This window comes from Micrasema longulum, unplaced genomic scaffold (genome assembly GCF_059751315.1).
Source record: "Micrasema longulum isolate JH-2025_06_02 unplaced genomic scaffold, ASM5975131v1 h1tg000438l, whole genome shotgun sequence".
Classification (NCBI taxonomy): domain Eukaryota; kingdom Metazoa; phylum Arthropoda; class Insecta; order Trichoptera; family Brachycentridae; genus Micrasema; species Micrasema longulum.
This window is the reverse complement of record NW_028277638.1, coordinates 126,121-139,534: the sequence shown is the minus strand read 5'-3', so window position 1 is coordinate 139,534 and position 13,414 is coordinate 126,121. Positions and strand designations below refer to the sequence as shown.

Genomic DNA, 13,414 nt, shown 5'->3' with positions numbered 1-13,414 from the left:
TTGTTCTGAAATTTTTCTGAAACATTCAGTTGACACAGTTTCCTGAAAAATGATTATGTCACTATGAGTTGCATGACAAGCTTTAGATAATACTGTAAAATAAAGACGCGAATTAATGACTTAAACCTTCAAGCCTGATTAATTTTTAAAAGATTTTATTTTAAGAAACCCTCAACATTTAATACGTAAAGTCTAAATAAATTATGTAAGGTTCGTACAGTGGACGCTTTTTATAAAACAAATTCCAGTGTACAAATTTATAAAAAATATAAGAATTTGAGATGAACAAGTCACTCAGATACCAAAATAATGTTAAAATTCCTAAATTCCACATAAGTCATTGTCAAAATAGCTTTGTCTTCTAAGGTGTAGAAAATTATAATAATCTCCCCAATAAAATAAAAACTATTAAAAATAATATATCAATAAATAAATTTAAAGTAAATCTCAAGAATTTTTTCGAACACGTGTAGAAACTGTATTAAATTTTAATTAGTGTGAATGTATTATTATTTTCTGTTTTTTTCTCTATATGTCTTATGTTTATATTTTTTTCTCATGTACTCGTATATTCAAAATTATATAAACTCTTATAAATAAAGAACTACAATTAATAGTGTAAGCACAAGAGTTAGTCTTTTTTTTTTTAGATTAACAGTGATGACATTTACTAGATTTATAAAAGTATATCTGTATAGAATTTAAAAAAAACAGGTACTTTTTGTGAAATTTATTAATAAAAATTAATAATAATAATAATTTTTCTCTTTTAAATACTCGTATGTACTTAAAAAGTGACGTTTTTTTTAAAAGTAAGGTTAATTAAAATAGCATATAGAATTAAACTTTACTTAGTAAATATCATGAACTTTGTTATCATCATCATAAACTCAACAGCCCTGCGTGGGCCTTGGCTGAATCCAGGAGTCTCCTCCACTCTAGTTGGTCTGCTGCCTTTCCTCTTCAGTTCTTCACTTCCAACATTGTCATATCTAGGCTGATCCAGTCTATCCATCGCATTTTGAGCCTTTCTGGTCTTTCTCGTCTTTGTAACAAAGAGAAAGTCAGGCGTTTTATGGGGTTTTCGTCATCTATTCTAATTATATGGCCAGCCCACCTCAAGCGTCCTACCTTTATGGAGTTGATTACATCGGGCGCTCGGTAGATATCGTATAGCTCTCTGTTTTAGCGACGACACCAATGTTTATTTTCTCTCATAGCGCCATAGATAACTCTCAGAATTCTTCTGTCGAAAGCTGCAATGGTGCTCTCAATATTATTTGGCACAACTCAGGTTTCGGAGGCATATGTCAGGATTGGTTTAATCAGAGTTTTGTATACTATTATTTTAGTATTTTTTCGTAATAGTTTTTGAAGCTAGTTTTAAATGTCATGTACTTGTATGTCCATAATTAACAGCTACATACATACAATACATCATTATTAAACCTTTATCCGCATCCGATAATGCATAGGGCACTGTTGTAAAATTAAATGCAGCGTATCTAGATCATCTGTTACAAGAAAATAGCAGTCTTATGCTTTAGGGACAATAAAATACTTCAGCACCGCCAACTTAAAAAAAAACATTCCATATCAACCTTCTCAGAAACTGAACCCGGGACTTTAAGTGTAGTAGACGTGCGCTTCGACAACTACACTATGAGGCGGGCGATTCTTTACTCTATAGGCGAGCAGCCAACGAGTCAAAAACTGTTTTTCAGAACTCTGATTCTATTTCACACTCATAACTGTATTCTTCATCCACCCGAACACGGATAATTCAAACACGCGATGAAATTTACCAATACTTTCATATGTTTTCTGAAATTAATAATCGTGTAAGCGTCGATGACGGAAGTAATAATACATTTCTTTTCCATTTGGCAATTGTGCATAGGTCATTGCATGGATCAGTACCAACACCATACATGTGGCGTACTTTAATATTTCTGCCCTTATTCAAAGACAAAACTCAAGGTAAAAAAAGTACATTCTATTGTCCTCATCACCAAGTTGCATATGCGATTTGAATATATTTTCTTCACCTTGAGTTTAGGTCGCTCGAAGATCATGTACGTTTTAAATCCAGTGCAGGGGTTATTTATTTATTTGGGGAAAAAAAAACAGTTTTCACATACCGCATACAGAAAATAGGAATACATAGAAACTAAAATTGTTAAAAAAGTCAATATATTTTTTTAACAGTGATGTTAGCTGTTTAACTGTTAAGTACATCAAAGTCTTTAAAATAAAAATAATTAAAAAATTAAGAAATTTTAGAAATTCAAAAGTTGCAATTAAATAATAAAATAAAAATACGTGTATGGGATAAAAATAATAAAAAAATTAATTAAATTAATTTAAAGAATAAGAAAAAAAAAACAGAGAAGGCACAAAACGTAATAATGAACGCACATATTTAGTGACACCGTATAACTTAACAGGCGTACTGCCTATAAGAAATCTACCTTTTTTTATTTTTGTTTCTTTTTTTATTTTAAATGTACGTAAAATTTATTGAGAAACAATCAATATTGCTAAAACCCATGTACTGTGTAATACTTCGTGCCTTGATGCTCAAAATCCCCTGACTCTGCCAAACCAAATCATCGAAAGGGTCGAGAGTTTCAAATGCCTGGGAGTATATGTTACAGAAAATGGCAGCTTTAAAAAGAACTGGAAGTACGGTAAGGAGTAACGGGCGCCGCATTCAACAGTATGAAGGCTATCTGGATTTTGGATATTTACTCGGTGAAAACCAAGTACCGCCTATATAACGCCTGCATAACACCTATTCTCCTCTACGGATGCAAATCATGGTACCTCACTAGGGCCCAAAACAGCTAAATTATGAGTTTTGAGAATAGGTGTCTCAGAAGAATCATGGGTGTGCGGTGGTTTGACATTTTGAGGAATGAAGTAATAAGAGAACGGACGTAGCAAACTCCGGTGACAACTTTCGTCAAGCGAAGGCGGTACGGCTGGCTATGCTTTATACTGCGGATGCCTCCTGAGAGCCTAAACCACGCTTGCCTACTTTACAAGGCATTAGGTTCTCAACGTCCTGGATGTCCACTGCTGACGGTTTGCCGGCAGTTTATGTCAGAACTTCGAGACGAAAATCTGACTCGGGAGCCGACAGAGATGCATGGAGGTTCTTTGAGGATACCATATGCTCCAACTAGTAAGCGGATATGGAATGATGATGATGATGAACATTTATTGAGACAAAAATCCCAACTGACCCAAGGAACCAAAGTCCTATGTTAAATTGGGACAAATATATTTATAACACTTTAACAACATACATATATATCACCATTATATATTATACATAACAAAAACATAATTAGAAAATACATGGCACATCTTAATACAAATGGACAAATAATGAGAAACATCAAAAATACGCAAAACAATAAATAAACTAACAAAAATATTTGAAATACTGGTTAGAAAAAAATGTCATTTGGTAATAAGCCCGCCAATGTACAAATAACATTATGTAAAAAAAGTTAAAATAAATAAATAAGGTAAAACCAGCCCTGAAACTCTTTTTTGAAAATAAGTTTTATTCTTGAGAGCTTAATACGCTCTTCCAAAATAATAATTACTCTTGGTGCGATAAAAGAGAGGTACTTGTTCGATAAATTCGTCCGAATTATCGGTAAAACATAATTGATACTCTTGGAAAACCTCGTAAAAACGTCTTGCAGAGACCTTTCTTTATTGTTCAACCAGAAGTGTATCAGTGCCTTCTTTAGGTAAAGTTGCCTCACATCCTGTATTTTCATGCACTGAAACTACTGTTCTGACGGATATGTTGAAGTGTGCTTGAAAGATACCACCTTTAATTTATGTCGACCATATTAAAAAATAAACCTGAAAGAATTCTATTGAGACTGTTCGCTCCAGCGCAACGTTCTAAAATACTCCAAAAGTTTGATTGAGTTACAGAAAACTTGATTAATTTTCATTTTATTTTTAAATGTACCTACACTTCAAATAATATTTAGTTTTATACAAGTTATCATTACTCTGAATAATGTTTATCAGTTTAAAGATGCCCATTTGAGGGTGAAAGCGCTAATTGGTCGAAAAAATAAGTGGAAGTGTACCAAGTATTTTCTATTTGTAAATTTAAGTTATTGCATCATTACTTTGAAGTGGTTTTAATGTATTGAGAGTATTTCTTTACTGGGATTAAGAATGATTTTTTATTAACACATCTGAAACAGGTGCACGAAACATGACTGAAAAGGCGTTTTCACGTGTTTTGCGTAAGTTCTTGCATTTATTTTTAAAATTTAATTTAATAAAAAAAACTGGTTATATAGAATTCGTTCAAATCATCAGTAATATTGCTTCTGTTAGAATGACGCAAACTGATGTTTCTAATATCTCACCTCTAAGTGGCATTGGTATCTATGCTTGATGTTTTTAATTTATTGTAATTATGTGTGATGTCGGCAAGGAAGATCGCGGAGTTACCGACTCCGCCGTCGGTTTTCCCGCGCGATCTGCACGTCGATTGGATCGACATCCTTACAGGTGGCTATGCGATCGATCCCGTCCCATTTTCATTCTCCCAGCACCTGTTCCCGGCTGTTGCTCGCCTTCCCCTCCCGACCGACCCCCTCACTCCCACTGTGGTCCTCCCGGCTCGAGTCCTCAGGCCGCAGTCGACCGCCGATCTCCGCCGCGGCCGGGCGACCCTCACTCGCGACCGGCGCCCGCGACAAGCGCGCCATTGGCTCGAATTTCAAATTTAATTGAAATCGATCAGAATTTAAAATAACGAGATATGGACGATGAATCAATCAACCCGTGAATATTGATGATATTGACACTTAGTTTTTTTTTCCGATAGTTTTAAAGTAATATTAAGTAGTTTGTAATGGTTTTAACAGTTAATAAAGTATATAAAACAGGCAGTTATTAAAATTAATTACAACAATAATAAAATTGTGTGAGTGTAGTTTAATGATGGATGCTTCATAAATTCACACCTTATCTGCAATTGTGAGGTGAGTTATAATGATTCGTGTATTTTTTTTGAGTAACTCAATTAATTAAATTTCATTAAGGTACATTTCCCAACAATGCTCATTAATAAATGTAATGTTACGAATAATTGTCAGACGTATTTTTGGTTTTCTTTTGAATATGGTCAGACTGATAATGAAATTGCTAGCGGCATTAGTCCGTCATTTAACCGTGTAAACCTTTGTTTTGTTATTTTGAATTTAGCTCATTGTATTTATTATGCTTACTCAAAATTAATTATTATTTATTACTTGCATCTTACAAGACAGCTCTGTTTAACTGACTTCCTTGTTTAAGGTGCCAGATTTGATTCTTTATGCATATTTCAAAGGGCTTGTTTAAACTTAAATAAAAAATATAAGACTGATAAAAGTCGACTAATAAATGATAAGTCTTAACCTGCGTGGTAAAATATTGAGATATTATATTCTGAAATTCGAAAAAAGTGCGCCATGCATCATCCGATGAGGATAGTGGTAAAAAGAACAAAAATATGTAAAGTTAAATTTTTTTTTTTGTATTTTTGTATGTAGAAGCATTATGCAAATGAATTTTTTTAGAAGTATTCTACTTTCGATTCGATGATCGATGGATAAAAATTTTACCCTTCCACAATTTGATTTTCATTTTTTTTTTGTACTCCCAGGAGTTACAACAAACTCATTTTAAGACAAAATAATATTAACATAAAGGTATGGTAATAATAATAATATAGTAACAAGTAATAATACGTGCATAAAACTGAAATAAGATAGCAAGCAAGTATTTAATACAAATAAATTAAAACAATCCACTATAAAAATTAAAAAAATATTGTAAGAAAGAAATATCCGAGGAAAAAAAGAACTTAAAACTAAATTTGACCCTCCACGTACCTCCTCAAATAGTATTTTTTTAAATGAAGAGTCATTTTTTGGCGTTCTATAGGACTCCGGTAGCCTGTAGTACTCACTACAAGCAAGGCACAGCAGAGACCTTAGATCATACTTTGTCGTGCGTTATCCAGGTAAGAGAATATTTTGACTCTGTCGCGTGTTATACTGATGGACGTCACAATTGAAAGTATAGCCAATATTAGTGAGAGAGTTTATTTACATCCTAAAGCACCGTTTTTGCAATCTCATAATACGGTATGACCAAAAATGGAAGAATGTCAGTAAGTTTGTAAATGTCTTTGACATGCGTTTCCATTAGTATATTCTTATAACTCTATTTTGTATTAGTTGTATTTCTGATACACACTTTTTTGTGGCAAATCCCCAGATGCACGACAAGTATACCAAATGAGAGTGTATCATTGAAAAATACACGGCACGGCGTAGTGAGATCGGAAGAACTCCTCTAAACCTATGCATTATACCAGTGATTAAAGAGATTTTAGATTTAACATGGTGAATCCATGTGAGCCGTGAATCTATGTAGATTCCCAAATATTTTGTTATGTCAGTCTTTTCAAGATAATCATTTCCAAAAGCGATATTAAGATAAATATATCGTTTTTTACCAAATGTTATGTAGTTAGATTTTTTAATGTTGAGACTGAGCTTGTTGATACGAAGCCAACTTGCTAGAATTTCAAACTCTTGTTAAATAACTTTTGTATCTATTGGTGCAAAAAACACTGTTACTTTAACTTAAGATGAACAATTGTACGCTTCCTGCTGAGAGCCCAAAAAAAATGCGAATTATTGAAATGAAAAAAACATCAACAACATTTCGAATTTGTCCAAATATTTGCAAAAAAGGACTGGATTTTACCCCCTACAGAGTTATTGAGATTAACGTATAATACAACATAGATTGAGAAGGAGATGTAGATGATCTGACACATAGCACAAAAACACAGAAAATCACATTGTGCATCTGAAAGGCTGTGAAAATCTAAGAAGTTTAATTGAACCCTTTTGTAGTCCCGTGGCTAGTGTTGCGGGCTCACGGATCAGAGGTTCGAGGTTCGAACCCCGCTCTATCACAACCCGATTCTCATTTTGAAAGATAATAATTTACAAATAACTAAAAATATCTTCACCAAACACTGCGCAAATATCGCGAGCAGCTTTGGCAGCTTTATTCTCTCCATTGAACGCGAATAGAAGATGTCGAAAATCTCCACTTTCGTCTTCTTGAAGTTTCATTGTAAAGGTTTGTAATCTGATAAAATAATAAATAAAACGTAAAAACAAACGCAATATCTTATAGAGCAGACAATTTTTTTTCAAATAACGTATAACGTTTTGAATTTGAAAAAAATGATACAATTTATGTTATCATCTAATACATATATTTCCAGAATCCCGTGTGTGTTTCGACTCGATGGCTAGTTTCAGGTGAAAATTCTGAAAATGAGAATCAAATGGAGATTAGTCGAATTCTAAGTGTTGTGTTTGGTGCGTTCGTTTACTGATTCTTGGGGGTACAGGATTGATTTTTAGCAAGATTGTTAAGAAACATTTATGTTTAAATTTTTTTCAACAGAGAGGAAAAACATATTTGTGAAGGGAATATGGAAGTCTAGGCATTTACAGCGCTTATGACCTGTCATTGGCTGGTTTAAGTGGCCATTTTACACACTGTGTAGCATTCACCATTCTGCCCATGTTTTAACATCCATATTTCCTCAACTCTTCCATCTGTTGACACAAAAGTCATGTTATAACTTATATTTACATATAAGTTATAACATACAGATATCCATTTGAGGGTAGAAGCGCGAATTGGTCAAATAAATAAGTGGAAGTGTACCAAGTATTTTTAAATAATAACGGATATGTAAATATAAGTTATTACATAATAATTTATTTTATTTTATTTATTTCTTCATTCAAAATAAGAAAATTAAATATTTATTAACCTTTTAAGGCTTTTTAGGCTATGCCCGTGTCAAGCCAAAATAAATAAATAAAACTATATTTTAAATGGTTGGTTCGGACAAACTTGTCACGTTCCAAGTAGTTCGTTTTTATTTAAATCATCTATTTTTTCCTGCGTTTTCAAGAAACTTCCCCGTACAACTAGATGCTCTTATTTTCACCGTGCCTAATTTTTTAAATATCCTATTTCCCGTAGAGCTGAACTTCCTTATTCACTTTCCGTGGACTACTTTTCCTACGTGCTTCAAACGATCGAAATACAATGTCGTTAGTACACCGCTCTATCGACCACTGAGTGTGGACAGCAGGCTTATTCTTTAACAATTTAGTTTCGTTAGTTCGTTCGTTCGTCATATACACATCTCATTCTAACGCAATCAAAACCATATTTTGCTCTCGTTCCCTCTTATACGAATGAATTTTTCGAAACGAATCAGTAACAGCATAAGGCCAAAGAGCGGTTTAGCAATATACTGCTCTATCCACCTCTGAGTGTGGATAAAGAAATTGTGAAGATTATAATCATTTAAATTTTATATTTGAAGTACTTACTCTGTGGTTATTCATTATGACAAAATAAATATAACAAACTTGTTTTACACCACCATTTTTTTTAATACAATAAAACAGATAGCTAACAATAATGGATATGATGAGAAATTATTAAATAAAATATTAAAACGAAAACAAAAAAGCAAACTAATAAATAATCAACAATGTTTTGAGTATGTCCAAATGCTTGCAGACTTGCTGGATTTGACTCAAAACATTGATGAATTAACTACCTGGTAAAAAAAGAAGTATAAAAATTGGAAAATTGTTTTCAGGCGTTGCCTAGTAGGTGAATTGGTTCAGCCGGATGAATCTCACCCACATGATAAAGGTTTCAGCTCTTTAACTTCACAAAAGTCAAGAGATAGAAGAATTGAGGGAATGTGAATGTTCAAACAAAGGCAGAATGGTTAATGTTACACAGTGTGCGAAGTGGCCACTTAAACCAGCCAATGACAGGTTAGAAACCCGGTAAATGCCTAGACTTCCATATCTATTTCTCAAAAATGTTTTCCCTCTCTGTTGCAACCAATTTCATTTTTAATCACCTTAACAACAGAGGCGGATTCTTTCTACAAATGTCAATTTTTCTAAACAATTATCTTATTCCCTACCATCAAACATTGAACCTGCATTTTCCACAGCTAATAATATAGAAACATTGTTCAAAAAACACAAAGACAAAGTACAAAAATAATTAACCTGGCATATTCCAGTTAAATTGTAATGATTGCGATTCAATCTACATTGAAAAAACTTAAATATTATTAGATAATTAATATTAGAGTAAAAGAACACAATACCCGTATGCAGAGACAAACCTTAAGGTGAGGAAAGTACATTCTATTGTCTTCACCTTCGGGTTTTCTCTGCAATTGAAATTAGAATGTACTTTCCTCACCTTAAGTTTTGTCTCTGCATACATTAAGGTGTCTAAATAATAATATTTTTTCTGAATTCGCAAACCATCAATAGAAAATAAACATTATTTCAATAAAGACACTGGATTTAAAGTACATTTCAAAAAAAAAAATCTAGATAACCAAATAAACAATATTTATTTTAGTCCACTTCTGTCTAGTTTCGAATGTATCCTTCTCACATTACCATCCTATCAAGATTTTTTTTTTGTATCTGATCAATTGGGTTCTGATTCCGTGGCTAGTGTTCAGGATTCACGAATCAGAGGACCATGGTTCGAACTCTATTTTACCCCAACTTGATTTCCAGTTGCATGAAATATTTATTTACTCTGAAGCGTAAGACTGATCAATTTACCTTGGAGTAATAGAAATGATCAAGATACACTGTGATTGATGTACCAATGCAGTGCCCTATGCACCATTAGGTGCGGAAAGGGAACGGTGATGATGACGATTTTCCAGTTTCTAATATTTTTTTTACCTTGAAAATGACCCCTTCACTTGTAATATTAAGATCAACCATAAAAATGCAATAATTCATAATTCATAAAAAAAATTACGCATGTAGTCGGAGAAAATTCTAAAACATCATATATTCAAATAGATTTATCCCTTAAAACTTATTTTCACACCATATTCTTCTTGACTTACATATTTTAGGGTGTACATAAACTTATAAACTGGTTTTTCGTACGTTTGAGGGGCTTTCCAGGTAAATTATCATAAAAAAACATTTTTGTGTTTTAGTTTCCATACAAGAATACTTAAGTTCAGCCTCTATATTTTATACTACCCACATGTAATATTTAAACAAGGTTCTCGATAGGGTTGAGAAAAATGTGATCATAAATAACAGTGTGATTTTTCGAAACTATTATAATTTTTATAGTAGGTGTTAAGGGGGTTCTCTGGCTTGATAAGGTCAAAAAAAATTTTTTTTATATAAATTGTTTTCTTAATATATTTAAAATATGTTGGTAAAGTAAATTTTACAAATTCGAAGCCATTATAAAGATAGTGCAGTTAGAAGAAGCAGGTATTCGGAGCGCTGGCGCTTTTATGAGATGTAACTGTACATAAAACTTCAAACGTGTTTTTCTCAATACTATGTTTTTCAAACTTTCCTACATCATATCTTGAGAATGGCTTATCCGATTCACTTTAAATTAATAGAGTCGATTCAACATTAGACGCACAAAATGATTTATTATCACCCAAAGTTAAAAATATTTTTTTTTTTAACAAAAAATACATGAAATTCGACATTTTGTGTTCCGAAGTCTGTCAAAAATCAAATTTTCAACATTTTCTTTTTATTTTTCTTTTTATAATAGTTCATTTGGTAGATTTAAGCTTAAAAATTAAAACTTAGCCAATTGTTTTAGTTTCGAATAAGCAAATCAGCTGATTTTGTGGAGGTAGAGATCGTTCTTTTTTTCGAGTAAGGTGTCTTCAGAGCGCTATAACTTTGGTTCTATTGATTATTTTAAGCTAAAAGTAAATGTGTACTCTTGAAACATTTATAAATAAATGATAAAAACTCCGAAATTCTATCTCTTCATTAGTTTTTACAAAAAAAATCCAAAAAATGCTTTAAAATCCGACCGTCAAACCAGAGAACCCCCTTAATATAGGTTGTTTTCGTTGAAAACAAAATGGTAAATTACAATATTTGATATAAAGTTTATATTTGAAGCACTAACTTTGTGGTTATTCATTATAATAAAATAAATAAAACAACTTTGTTTTTAACCACTAATTGATTATTATTATTACTCCTTTTTTATTTTTTTTAACATGATGTAAACATGATAAAAATAATAAAGGAATCAATTCATTAGTTACGTAAACCCTGACGAAGAAGCTTGTTTGCTTTGAAACCGATCGGTGGAAAAAAAATAGTGGTTTAAAACAAAGTTGTTTTATTTATTTTATTACAATATTTGAGTTTGTCCAAATATTTGTAGACAAAAGACTGGATTACACCCCTTCTTGAAGGTATTCTCCATCCATCCCTGCTATAAAATAGTAAAGTTTATACATCATACGATACAAAAAATTCTGCAAAACAAGATTTCGTGCTTGCTTTAGCGTTACATATATGATATTATTTGATTAAAAGCCTTTGAAATGGAATGTCAAGTAGACGAAAACAAGTATTTTCACTACCTCCATCCGTTTGCGTTCATTCTAAGGAATGAAGCTGGCAAAGCTGCTCACGATATTTATGCAGTGTACGGTTAAGATGTTTTGAATTGTTGACTAATTTGTGGTATTTCTTTTTATTTAATCATCTTGTTTGAAAGAAAGCGCACACAACTTATGTTAAAATCTAATAAAATTCATTATCTTCTTTCAGGTCTTTGTCGTAACAATAGTTACACGAATCCAAAAAGCCCACTTTTTAATAATTTCTTCTATTTTTAGCTGTCATTCATTTATGCCGTCATGTGATGCCGGTAAGATTTGGGATAGTAATATAAAACTACGAAGTCCAAAAGTTTGAAAGTTGTTAAGGACTTAGTTAGAGACGTGTTGACCTTCTTTACTTATGACATGTTTTCATAATTTTTGTAAGTTATATAACTAGTTCTTACGATTACTTTTTTATATTATATAAAAAAATATGATTATTAAAGTTTACTAGTAGATATATAATGATAAGCACATGCCAAAGTAAACATATTTTACACGGTGATTATTTATCTCAACAGATATGGAGCAATCGTAACAAAATATGAAATTGTAGGCATTTACAAGGCTAAAATAAAAAATTAATGAATCAACTTTTTTAATATTATGCAAAATTAGTTAATATTCTTAATAAATGTTATCATATACTCGTATTTGAATATGGCCACTTACCGACTTTTTTATGTCTACTGGTTTTTTGATTTCCCAGTCTCTTCGTCAGTACATTAATTACATTAATTATTACACTAACATGCTTATTTAACTATGCACCGTCTTCGAAGCAGTTGCAAAAAAATATTAAATCAATGTGCTGACAGGACACATGCGATTAGAAGCAAACACCAACGTGCTAGGCTATATAAAAAACGGATGTACTCGCTTAACTTTTCACCTCCTTAAAGGGTTAAGAATTTTAGAATTATGCATTTGAAAAGCAATCAGGAAGTTTAGTGCTACGGGGAATGAAATAAAAAACATGTTATCTTATCCTCAGTAAAAATTAGGGCATTGAATTGTACGGTGAAGTTTCTTGAAAATGTGTGAAAAAATTAATAAAAATTATTCCAATAAAATTAAACTACTTTGAATGACGTAACTGGTTCTTTAGAAATACTCAATGCCAGAGTATTGTGATGGATTTCCAGTTTACGGGAAGTCTATTCACCGATCAGCAAAACTCACCGCAGTGAACTTGTGACGTCAATCGCGGCTGTTTGGACCGTGGTTGTGTGAAATTACGGTACCTAACTGCATTCGAAAGGTTATCATATTTTTTTCTACTTCTATCATTTTCGTTCACAAAATAATTGTATTACTAATAAATATATAGATAACATTTAGACTGGTAACCCTGGGTTTAAAACATTGTATTCTTCATCCTGGATTGTCGCAGCTTTGGTTATTGCCTCGGAGAAGTTACCGGAATAAAATCCTTCAGCGACCTCCCGAGGGAAACGATCTTACTTCAACACAAATACAGAAGGCGGTTCACGCATCCAACACTCCGAGTGCAGCTCCTTATCATGATTAAATACTTATTAGGGACCTGGATGCTCCAACATTGAGAGATTTTGCTTTGGTTATTATTTAAAGCATTAACATGGTTTCCCATTTGTTGTTACTAGGCGTCCTCCGTGGTGTAGTGGTTAAGATGCTTGAGTCACGCAGGGAAGGTTACGGGTTTGATTGCCGGTCAGAACACAAAAATATCAATGTGTTTTTTCTCAAGCTTGGATGTTCCGTACCTTAATTCACAACTGTAATTGCATTTCCTGGTCTGTTGTGGTGCAAAAACGGTAAATTGGTATTTTTAAGACAACACAATAT

The 13,414-nt window shown here is 32.4% G+C and overlaps 1 protein-coding gene across 1 annotated transcript in view; it reads left to right on the top strand.

Annotated features, from left to right (window-relative positions):
* Nucleotides 1–4,894: 4,894 nt before the first annotated feature.
* The window catches only part of LOC148281536 (uncharacterized), an 88,416-nt gene continuing 79,896 nt past the window's right edge, over nt 4,895–13,414 (top strand). Inside the window, exon 1 of the mRNA XM_088226571.1 lies at nt 4,895–5,030. The gene's annotated coding sequence lies outside the window, so the exon portion shown is untranslated. The remainder of the gene's footprint in view (nt 5,031–13,414) is intronic.